At 37.2% G+C, this 12,333-nt stretch overlaps 1 pseudogene across 1 annotated transcript; it reads right to left on the reverse strand.

The window, feature by feature from the left end:
* Window positions 1–1,098: 1,098 nt before the first annotated feature.
* Window positions 1,099–1,680, reverse strand: LOC308496790 (small ribosomal subunit protein eS7-like; annotated as a pseudogene). The gene has a single exon. The product of its transcript is annotated as a small ribosomal subunit protein eS7-like (transcript).
* Between the last annotated feature and the right edge of the window lie 10,653 nt (window positions 1,681–12,333).

Consider the following 12,333-nt stretch of genomic DNA (forward strand, 5'->3'; position numbering starts at 1 on the left):
CAGTGAACGACTAAGTAATACATAGATAACATCTCTTAAAATGTGTATGCATTTTTTTGGTATATATATATATATATCCCCTATATATATCACACACACACACACACACACACACACACACACACACACACACACGGGGGGGTGCCAAACAAATGTATACAAGTGGACACTTGTTCAACGTTGCTCAAGCAGTAGTTGTCCGTAACCAGAAGTGTCCGGACGCTGATGGTAACCGCTTTGAGCACTGATTGTGACTACAGAAGTCAAATGTGATTTGTATTCATCTTTTGTTATTGGTATATATTGAGTATTACAATTTTAACAGTTTTTTTTCTTAAAATGTGTATACTTTCTTTGACTATATATATGTGTATATATATATGTTTATAGTTGACATTCAGTATTATTTTTTATTAGTTTCAGGTGTAGACCACAGTGATTAGCCATTTATATAATCCATGAAGTGATCCCATGTCAGTGCGCATCTGACATGTTACATAGTCATTACAACGTGATTGATTATATGCCCCATACTGTATTTCATATCCTGTGACTATTTCGTGACAACCAATTTGTACTTCCTAATCCCTTCAGCTTTCCCCATCCCCCAATACTCCTGTCATCTAGCAACCATCAGCTTTTTCTTTGTATGGAGGAGTCTATTTCTGTTTTGTTTGCTCGTTTATTCTGTTCTTTAGATTCTACATACAAGTATAAGTGAGATCATATGGTATCTGTCTTTATCAGTCTGACTTATTTCACTTAGCAAAATATATATCCTTTAGGTCCATCCATGTTGTTGCAAATGTTAACATTTCATTAAAGTTGGAAGTTCTTATCAAATTGTTATACATCAGTAAGAGAAACATATCATAAATGTTTCAAAAGTGAATACAAACTAAGATATGACTTTCAATGGTCTTTTATTTATTTATTTATTGTGAATGATTTTTTTAATTAAGTTTATTGGGGCGACAATTGTTAGTAAAGTTACATAAATTTCAGGTATACCATTCTGTATAACATCCTCTACAAATGTGAATGATTTTATATATATATATATTCTCCCCCACCACCCCGCCCCCCGGTCATTTTTGTTTACAACTGAAAGTCTGGGAATTCAAAATTAACATTCTTGCCTGTGAGCTTCTTACAGACACTAGAAAAAGTTTCCACCCTGTGCTCAGCATTGCTCTGCGGCACTTTATCCAAACGAACCTTTATAAGCTGGCTGTCATCCAGTTTCACACGACTTCTCTTATCCAAAATTTCACTTGTGAAAACCAAGTCCTCCAGGGTGGCATTGTGTTCTGCTGTCAGAGTGAGGCTCCTAGGATGCTTTGGCTTGTTTTTCGTATGGCTTTTTGAGTTGGCTTACGCAGAATTCTCCTCTGAGCTACAAAGACAATATGCTTCTCACTGAACTTTTTCTCCAATTCCTGGACTAGCCAGATTTGGGTTTTCTGGAAAGATTTCAGTTGAGGAACAGGAACAAAGATGATAAAGCTTTCCAACTACCACCAATGTCAATTTCCTTGGCTGCTTTTATATGCAGCTCCTGTAGCTGGGTCTTGAGGTCTGAGTTCATCTCCAGCTCAAGGAGAGCCTGGGAGATGCGGGATTGAACTTGGGTAGCTTCTTGCCATTGAACTTCACGATCTTCATGCTGGATCTGAACATGGCCTTCTTCTCCTTGATGAGCTCATGCTTGCCTGGGAAGAGCATTTTCACTGGTCTTTAATTCTTTCTCATTTAATTTTCAGTAAGGGCCACCATAATTCATAGTGTATGAAAGGCCAGAAAACCTGTGTTATTGTGGTCATTTTAAAGAACAATAATCTAACAGTTTTAAAAGCACCCTCCAAACATTTGAATTTTATTTTAAAATTCTGATTTGAACATAAGAATTTTCTATAAGGGGAATTTATCTTGGATGTCACCCTAAGAAGTGAGATTAATTTAAAGCTACAAGATCTTGGTATAGGTGAGTTTACCTGCAAACGGTTTCATGGCACAGAATTAAAGAGCAGAATCATAGGGAGCTCCAAAATCAAAACAAGGTTTTCCTGTTCACTTTGGGGGCAGCCCTATCTCCCTGGAAATGAATAATTTGGGGACAAGGAATGTATGCACTGTGTATGAAGGACAGTGAGGTCCCCGGACACAGGCAATGAAAGGAGTAACACCATTTTTGAAGGGTTTTCTAAGGGAATGTTATCCTTGAAGATGACATAAAATGAGAGTTCCTAAACGAGAACGAGCCTGCACTTCACCTACATTTCCATTCTTACAGTCACATTTATTTAAATGCAGGAATTGCTCACATTTTGGAGCTTTATTCTGCTTGAAAAAAATGTAAAATAATAGCCTAGATAATATAGTATCTGGAAGCATGCATGAGAGGCATTCAAGAGGTATTGCTTCTGGGGAGGATTTAAGGAAATTGGAGGTTAATATAATAAAGGGACATATACTACAAAGAAAGAAAGGAAGGAAGTAAGGAAGGGAGGGAGGGAGGGAGGGAGGGAGGGAGGGAGGGAGGGAGGGAGGGAGGGAAGGAAGGAAGGAAGGAAGGAAGAAAGAAAGAAAGAAAGAAAGAAAGAAAGAAAGAAAGAAAGAAAGAAAGAAAGAAAGAAAACACTATTTTTGAAAAGTTTAGAGACAGCTCATATAAAATATAAGGCCAAGCCTAGATAAAATAATTTCTGAAACTGTTAACAGTCTGTGTCCTCTCAGTAATGAGGACTTAAATTTTTTATTTGGGGCTCTATTGTTTGGATCTTTTAAAAATTACTATTATGTGCATGCCTTGTGTTTAATAAAGGAAAACACTTAAAATAACTATAATAGATATACCCTTTAAAAATAAATACCTTAGATTTCAGGTCCTCAGGCTATGACTCAGCACGTTGAATCTTTCAAAGAAACTGCCTTCATAGACTGTGTAGCACTATTGTTTTGATTTAACACCTGTTAATTATGACAAAATGGTCTATAAAATAATCATTAGACACCATTTTTAGAAATTTCTTTAAAATCTAAATTTCAATGGAAGATAGAGAAAATGATGTGGGCTTATAGCAGAGCCTTCTATCTTTTCTCCACAAATCACCTTGTTTTTACTTGTTTTCTAATCCATCTAATGCTATGAAACTAAATATTTTCAAATTAAATTTAATATGATAATAGTAAAGAATAATAATACCAAAAAAGAGTACTGTTGAAGAAATGTCTCATAAGAATCACTGGTGTTTCAATTCTATTTCATGAAAATGTAATTTTTCTCCTTCATTCTCCACCCCAGGTGAAATGAGATTGAGTCTTAACAAAGCATTTTGTTTATTGTTCCTTGTTTATTAATAGGAACCGATAAGGGCTTTTAAATGAAATGCAATTCAACAGAATTAGTTTGAAAATAAATAGAGCATGTGTGGTTAACTTTGCTTTTGAAATTAACCTATCAGGTACAGATCTCTGTAATTAACGAATCCTAATTCACAATTCTTTGAATCACTGCTTTTGGCAGGCAATTGCCAGCAATTTTCATTTCACAACACAGTGCCTCAGACAGTAATAAGCCAGAACAAAACACATGCAGGTTTAATCAGGTAACAAAGCATGTCAAATACTTATCCTGAAACAAGGGAGTCTGGCACATGAAGTGTGAACCTCTGAGAAGTCCCCGAGGGGATGTTATATTCTCTGATCTGTACCTTTTCACAGCTTCTGCTGACACGTTTAAGAGAAAGAACAGGCGTAAGTATTCAAAACAAATCATTCTCAATGGGACTTCTGGGAGCCAAAGATACAAACACAAACACACACACACATACACACACACATGCATACACACAAATGTATATCAATACAAATACACATGCAGATATATTAAATAAAATGTACTCAACGTGGTCTTTGTTTATTGTCAAGTAATCTGGGTCCAAATAACATCAGATGAAAAAATGGTATATTTAACTCAGAAAAGGGTGTACAAGTTTGACTTTGGTCTAGAGGATTCCCAACCAGCTGTCCTAGAGCCATAAATAAGCCAACACATCTTAGACGAGGAATCAAGGGGTGGAAGGACTTTCCATGGTTCTCTTATGGCAGTTTCAGGAATCCTGAGTAAGGACCTGAGAGCTAAGAACCAGGATGTATGGAGCAATCAAAGAGCTAGTCAGGAGAAAATCTGCAAAATCCATCTTGCATAGCACACATTTCAGATCTAAGTTCCATCCACCAGTGGACATGGTTGTGTATAATAGTGCCTCCCTTAGATCTGAACAACGCACTTGGCCAGCCTGGCACCCTCCTTGGGCTATGCCTCTCCCTGTGGGATGAAGAGTCCATAGGGCCATGGGGATTTGCTCATCAAAAGTCCTGCTCACCAAGATCCAGGTGTGTGGTCCCCAAAATCTGCCCGTCTGCCCCAAACAGCCCAGGCCCATTTCCAAGGTCTTTGCTGGCTTTTTCTAAGGGAAGAGTCTTTTGCTGAGGTACATACTCTAGGCCTGAAGGGGTGGTCAAGGGCTGGTTGTTGGGGTGACTATGGCTCAGACCTGGGATACCCACAGATATGTACTTGAGGCCTTTAGTGAGACAGACAGAGCCCAAGCAGGAACAACTGGCAGTGAGCCTGCGTGGAGGTGAGTGTATCTGTTTATTCACTTTCCTGAGCACCACACTATTAGGAAATGGCCAGCCACGTTTCTGCAGAGAAAACCTATTTGGGTTAACTTAAGGCCTCAGATTCTCAACAGACTGCTTTGCTTATCTTCTTTCCATTTTCCTTTCTAGTCATGACCTAGAACCCCTCGTTAGTGGCTTTCCATAGTTATTTGACATTCATTACAAACTTATTTTTCAACTATAATCAGGAAATAAAATATAAAAATGCCTAATAAAGGAAAATAGTAAAGATTTCCTTTCTTGACCGTTGTCTATATATTCAAGCCAATCAAAAGTTAAAATAAAAATTTACAGCATTAAAAAGTACACAAATAATGGATTAAAACATTTGAATTAATATATTTTTTGAAAAGGGAAAACATATCTACATATTTGTCTGTTGCAATAATGAACAATACATTTCAGCTTACTAACAAGTAAATCATAATTATATGAGTAATAATTTATAAACAATGTTTTATGTTAAAGGTATTATTCCAGAGGAGTAAAATATTTCAGGCATGAACTAACATTTGCATTTACTAAACAAAAATATTATGCCTTACCATTTGCACTGTTTCTCTGTTTTAAATATTAAGTACAAGTAAAAGTGCTGCATAGTCAACAATGAATGAGAGAATTGAAGTAACCGAAATTCTGTTTCTTTTTCTTTACATTCACTATCTATTATGGACTGAATTGTGTCACCCTCCTCCCCTTCAAATTCATATTTTGAAATCCTAACCCCTGAAGTGAGTGTATTTGGAGATGGAACCTTTAAGGTAGTAATAAGGTTAAATGTAGTCATAAGGGTGGGGCCCTGATCTCATAAGATTGCTGTCCTTATGAGAAGAGGAAGAGACACCAAAAACATCTCTCTGTCAGTCTCTCTCTCTCTCTCTCTCTCTCTCTCTCTCTCTCTCTCTCTCTCTCTCTCTCTCTCTCTCGCCATAGAAAAAACCATGTGAGTACAGAGTGACAAGGTGGCCACCTAAAAGCTGAAGAGAGAGGCCTGACTACAAACCGACCTTGCTGGCACTTTCATCTTGTACTTTCAACTTCCAGAACCACGAGGAAATTAATTTCTGTGTTTAAATCACCTAGTCTGTGCTAGTTTGTTATGACAACCCGAGCTGACTAATATACTAACATTGTTCCATTGCTGTTTATTTTGAATCTACTGTTTAATCTCAGGAATGTGTGATACGGTAGGAAATGAAGACATTTGCTGTCACTAAAGCAAGCTTGAACAATCCCAAGTCACTGGCCACAAATTCTTGAAAGGGACATGTGCTGCTCAGTTAGTGTGAATGGGGGCCAGCTGGGAAACTGGGGTTCTCTGCATTAACAGATAAGTAAAATACCATTTTTATTCAAGAATGTATAATTAAAGCATGCTAATTTGAAGGTTAAATAGATGTTTTTATATATAAAGTCAACAATAACTTTAGCAGTCGTTCTAAACATTACAGCATAGATGAAAAAAATTTTTTTTCAGGAAGGCATATTTTGTAACTGACATTGTTCAGAATGGCCAGCACATGGAGATGATAAAAAGCAGACAGACTTATAGTTGATTTTATCATTGCTTTTAAATTCTCTGCAAACCACATAAGCCCTTGTTACCTGCACTCAGAGGGACCACTTCCACAGCACTTCCTAACATTTACCACCCCTCCTTTATTCTAGGTCTTCTGAAAAGCAGTCCATTCACCTCATGGAACAGTAGCCATAGTCAATGTAATGCGTCCCATCATCACATGATAATTCAGGTATCGTGATGCCGGAAGAAAGGGAACTGACCATCTGGCACTGTCCCCTCAGGCTTGAAGTATGAACAAAACCTCCTAACACAGTTAAGAAGTATTTCCTTCAGTTTACAATGGCCCTAGTTCATGCGGGAGGAGAAAACAGGAGTGGTAGAAAATATGTTGAACATCTGTCCAGCTAAGAAGGATTTATTCGACATTTTCTTTGTTGGAGGAGACTGTTTGGAGCCTGTTTTCAGTTGGACCCCTTGAATCATGTTACTATAGCAGGTAATGATGATAGTTAGAAGATACTGTTGGCTCTGATACTAATGTTTCATATGATTTAACACCTCTCTGAGTTTTCTCCAATGTTACTTACAGCTGGAAAAGAACATTTATACTATGATTAGTCACTGGAGTGAAAAGGAGCTTTGGTTGGTTTTAGGAGTCATAGGGAAATTCTGGTTGCTAAAATGAAGGGAAGATAAAAAATTCTAGCTCTTCTTTCTGATGGAGCTTCAAGCAGTTCTGTTGCTGAAAGCCCTACCATTCATCTCTGCTTTAATTGTTATATTTTCTGAGAGCTCCCCTGATCTACCATATCATTTAGTAGTTGAATGTCAACTATCTCCTTGGTGTAGAACAGAACTCTGCTTCTCCATCTCTTGGAGCAGAAATATAAGGATTGTATTGGGGGAGAAGAATAGCCACCTAAACAAACCATTGAAAGGATGTTTTAAAAGAAAAAAAAAAGATTTGCCAATTTCAAAACGTGTTTCAAAGAGATGGTGGCATTAGAAAAAATATATAATATGTACCACGTCTTCCTTATCCAATCATCTATCGAAGGTCACTTTGGTCGTTTCCATGTCTTGGCCACTGTAAATAAAGCTGCAGTTAAGATTGGAGCCCATATATCTTTACAGATAAATGTTTTCAGATTTTTTTGGGGAAATACCCAGGAAAGGGATTGCTGGGTCATATGGTAATTCTATTCTTAATTTTTTGAGGAACCTCCACACTGAGAAGATGTGGTATATATATATGTATACACAATGGAATACTATTCTGCTATAAGATGAAATAGTGACAACATGGATGGATGTTGAGATTATTATGCTAAGTGAAATAAGTCAGACAGAAAAAGTCAAGAACAATATGATTTCACTCATATGTGGTATATAAAACTGAAAGCAAGAAAGGAACAAGACAAACAAATAAAGAAAGAAAAACTCATGACACAGACAATACTTTCGTGGTTACCAGAGGGTGTGGGGGAGGGAGGTGGTAGATGAGGGTAAATGGGATCAAATATATAGTGATGGAAGGAGAACTGACTCTCGGTGCTGAACACACAATGTGATATACAGATGATGTATTACAGAATTGTACACTCGAAACCTATTTAACTTTACTAACCATTGTCACCCCAATAAACTTTAATAATAAGAAATATATGTATAATAACTGGACTTCTAAAGGGAAACCATGCCTGCTGCATAGTGAGAGCTCAGTAATAGTTGTTGAGCAAAAAGTTTCTCATGTCCTTAGGAGAAAGCAATGGCTCACTTTATTTTAATCGAAATCTTTAAAAATAAAGAATACACGAATATGTCCATATTTTGCTATCATACTGGCAAATTCTATAACTGCAAATAAACAGAAGAGGAACAAATGGAGCTGGGGTGGCTAGTAGTGTCATCAGTTGCAGTGATAAAATTAGCATGAGGAAGAGAAGCCCAGGAGCCCAAATTTCTGGCGTGAATCAGACTTTGGGATGTCTGTTAGGACAAACAACCCCTCAGCAATGTTCAGGTCACAGGTCAGAGCATTGTATAGCAAACAATCTTCTCCTCAGACAGCTAGACTTGGTGACCTACAGCAGAGAGAAAGAAACCTTTAAACAGGGCCAGGGGAAGTGCTGACCACAGATGTTTGGACAGCTGAAGGGCTTGCCGACCATTGGCTTTTGTTCCGCCTCATTTTGAGCTCTCCTCTGTATAAAATAAAATAGTAAATAAACAAGGTTCCCTAGAATCACAAGGCCTAGAAATGGATGGTGTAACCCAGCATTCTGACAATGATCTAAACCATCAGCATAAAATGCCCGAGATCAGGAAAGTCAGCCCCTGTGGCCAAAATAGCTAGATTTCCAAGAGGTGACAGGGTCCTTTTGAGTACCTTGTATCCTTCTGAGGATGGTGCTATCTAGACTCAGAGTCTATTGTCTTATTCACTGTTTATTATAAGTAAACACCAGCTACCAACTGAACAGAGATATTATCATTTCAACGGCAGATAACTGGGCAGAATAGAAATGCTTCAAGTCCTTTCCTCGCCTGATATTCTATGATTGTGTGATGACGGCCTTACATTCCCACTCCACTTTTCTGCATCCCACGCGCATTAACGGTTGCTGGGGTCAAGGAGGTATAAATAGATGATGTTCACCTGAGACGTGGAAAGAAGACTCAGCCATCCACTCCCTCCCCCGTCTATCTCCCCCTTCCTCTGGTAAAACATTGCATTGGTCACTGAAGTTCAAGGTAAGGGTCCCATACCGTATCACTTGAGCTTTGCTTCTGGTGACATATGCTCCAATGAAGTGTAACCCAGAGCTAAACAGAAAGTGTTCCCTGAAGCTCTTCTCTAGATAGACGGTATCATCAAATTGCCATTTTTCATCCATCTGTACAGGCCACCAACGTCTTTTCCAGTGCAGAGACCTGCAAGCAGAAAACAACAATGGGGTGGTCTTAATCACAGGACTTTCGAGCAGAGTGCCTGCTTTGCCCCTCTAAAAGTGAAGAAAAATTATGCAGATTATTCCCAACATAAAAATCTTCAAACGGTGTAAGTTTTTTTCCTCTTAGCAAGATTTTGAAAAAGAAAACTAATCTCCAATATGGTCTGAAAAACATTTTGAAACTTTGAAGTGAAGACCAGGTGCCTGTTTCATCTGATTCTGACCATGGCCGACATGCTCCATCAAAGTAAACCTTGGGTTACTGGAGGAGATGCATGGGCATGGAGAGAAATAACAACAGAAAGGAGTGGGCATCTGGTAAAAACAGTAACAGGAACAAGATGGGGAAAAATAGCAATGAACTGCACCAAAATGGAATGTTCCATTCAAAGAAAAAAACCTTCATGGATATTTTTTCTTTTTCTTTTTTTTAGATCCACTATTTTGGACTTTCAAAAGTAGTGAAGGCAACATGTTCCAAAATACTTGGACTTAGTTCAAACACAATGTGTCATTTCAACTCAACTGATATCTCTTCCCGAAAAGACTCCCTGAACTACTCCCATATGAATCACATTCCTTCTGTTGGATCTCAATTTATAAATGTTTGACAGAAAACTCAAGTTGATCAAGAATGCACTGTTGGTTGGGTCATATTCCTTCTGTAGAATGCATTGTTATTAATAAGAATTTAATGTTTACCTGGTACCTACCAATTGCTTCTTAGAGAAAAAAATAACATCAGAGAAAAAGGAAAGGACTACAAATTAAGTGTTTCTTTGCCTAGTAGACTTTAGACTTCACTTTTTCATACTTTTCTTTTTTCTTTTTTTGCATTATATAACATGGTCCTGTATTGGTAAAGTTACTTATGAGCCAGTGATGGAAATGCAAATAACTGCCTTAGTAAAAGGGATGTACAAGAGTGGGAGACGAGTGACTCTATAGGGAATAGAGCTATCAGGGCTGCTAGGAAAATGTTCTTTTTCCATAAAAATTGCTGTGGTGAAAATTGTGTAAGAAATGATTCAAAGGCACATATTAAAATTCATTATGAAGGTGCACAATCACGTAAATTTCTGTGGGTAAGGCTATAGATAATTTTTTAAATCTTTAAAAATTTTTTTTAATTTTGCATTTACAGTTGACATGCAATATTATATTAGGTTCAGGTGTACAACATAGTGATTAGACAGTTATATAACTTAGGTTATCACCCTGATAAATCTAGTATCTATACACAGTTATTACAATATTATTGGCTATAATCCTCATGCTATACTTTGCATCCCCACGACTATTTTGTAACTACCTATTTGTACTTCTTAATCCCTTCCCCTTTGTCACCTATTCCCCAATCATTAAAATGTTTTCTGTATCCGTGACTTTCCTTCTGTTTTGCTTGTTCGTTTATTTTGTTCTTCAGATCCCACTTATAAGTGAAATTATACGGCACTTGTCTTTCTCTGTATGACTTCACTCAGCTCAATAATCTCTAGGTCCATCCATGTTGTTGCAGATTACAAGATTTTATTCTTTTCTATGGAGTAACATTCCACTATATATACCAGGGGTACCCAAAAAATGTATACATGTTTTAAGAGATGTTATCTGTATATTACTTTTCGAAGTTGAATTACATAGCCATGTGTAGTATGATGTTCGCTCATAAGATGGCGTTAATCAAATGAATGCTAACGTCATTCATTGTATTACAATTTTAATACAGTTTCTTCCTTTCTTAAAATGTGTATACATTTTTTGGCACCCTCTGTATGTGCCTCCTTTTCTTTGTCCATTAATGGACACCCACGTTGCCGTTGTATCTTAGCTATGGTAAACAATGCTGCAATGAACATTTGGAAGCTCATGTCCTTTCAAAGCAGCGTTTTGGGTTTCTTCAGATAAATACCCAGAAGTGAGATTTGGGGATCTTTCTTTGTCTCTTGTTATAGCTTTTGTTTTAAATTCTGTTTTGTCCGGTATAGGTATTGCTACCTCAACTGTTTTTGTTGTTGTTTTCATTTTCATGAAATATCGTTTCCACTCCTTTACTTTCAATCTGTATGTGTCTTTTGATCTGACTCAAGTCTCTTGTTGACAATATATGTAAGGGTTTGTTTTCTTATCCATTCAGTCACCCTATGTCTCTTTTTTTAAAAATAATTGTTTCATTTTTTAATTACAGTTGATATACAATAGTATATTAGTTTCAGGTGTGTAACAATGATTAGACATTTGTGTAACTTACGAAGTGATCACCCCAGTAAATCTAGTACCCATCTGATACCATATATAGTTATTACAATATTACTGACTATATTCCTTGTGCTATACCCTTCATCCCCATGACAATTTTGTAACTACCAATTTGCACTTCTTAATCCCTTCACCTTTTTCACCCTGCCCCTAGACCCTCTCCCATCTTTTACCCCAACAAATTTAGTATCCCTCTGACACCATACATATTTATTACAATATTATTGATTATATGCTTTATGCTATACCCAACATCCCCATAACTACTCATATATATATGAGTAGTTATGGGGATGTTGGGTATAGCATAAAATTATAGTTGGGATAAAATTATAGTTGGAAACCCCGTGGCCATCTTGTGGTTACTAACTGTTTTCTAATCCCCTCACTTCCCCCTTATCCCCACCCCTCCACCCATCTAACAACCCTCACTTATTCCTCTTTGTCTCCAAAACTGTTTCTGATTAGTTCATTCACTTATTCTCTTCTTTAAATTCTGCATATAAGTGAGATCATATGGTACTTGTCTTTCTCTGTCTGACTTATTTCACTTAACATAATGTTCTCTAGGTCTATCCATGTTGTTGCAAATGGTAAGATTTCTTTCTTCTTTATGGCTGCGTAATACTCCATTGTATAAATGTACCACCGTTTCTTAATCTAGTCATCTACCGATGGGCATTTCGGTTGTTTCCATGTCTTGGCTACTGTGTATAGGGCAGCAATAAACATAGGAGTGCATAAAGATTTTTAAATTGGAGTTTTGGGTTTCTCCGGATAGATACCTAGGAGTGGAAATACTGGATCATAAGGTAGTTCCATTTTCAGATTTTTGAGATACCTCCATACTGTTTTCCATAGTGGCTGCACCAATCTGCAATCCCACCAACAGTGCACAAGCGTTCCCTT

Source organism: Rhinolophus hipposideros (genome assembly GCF_964194185.1).
Source record: "Rhinolophus hipposideros genome assembly, chromosome: 4".
Lineage (NCBI taxonomy): Eukaryota > Metazoa > Chordata > Mammalia > Chiroptera > Rhinolophidae > Rhinolophus > Rhinolophus hipposideros.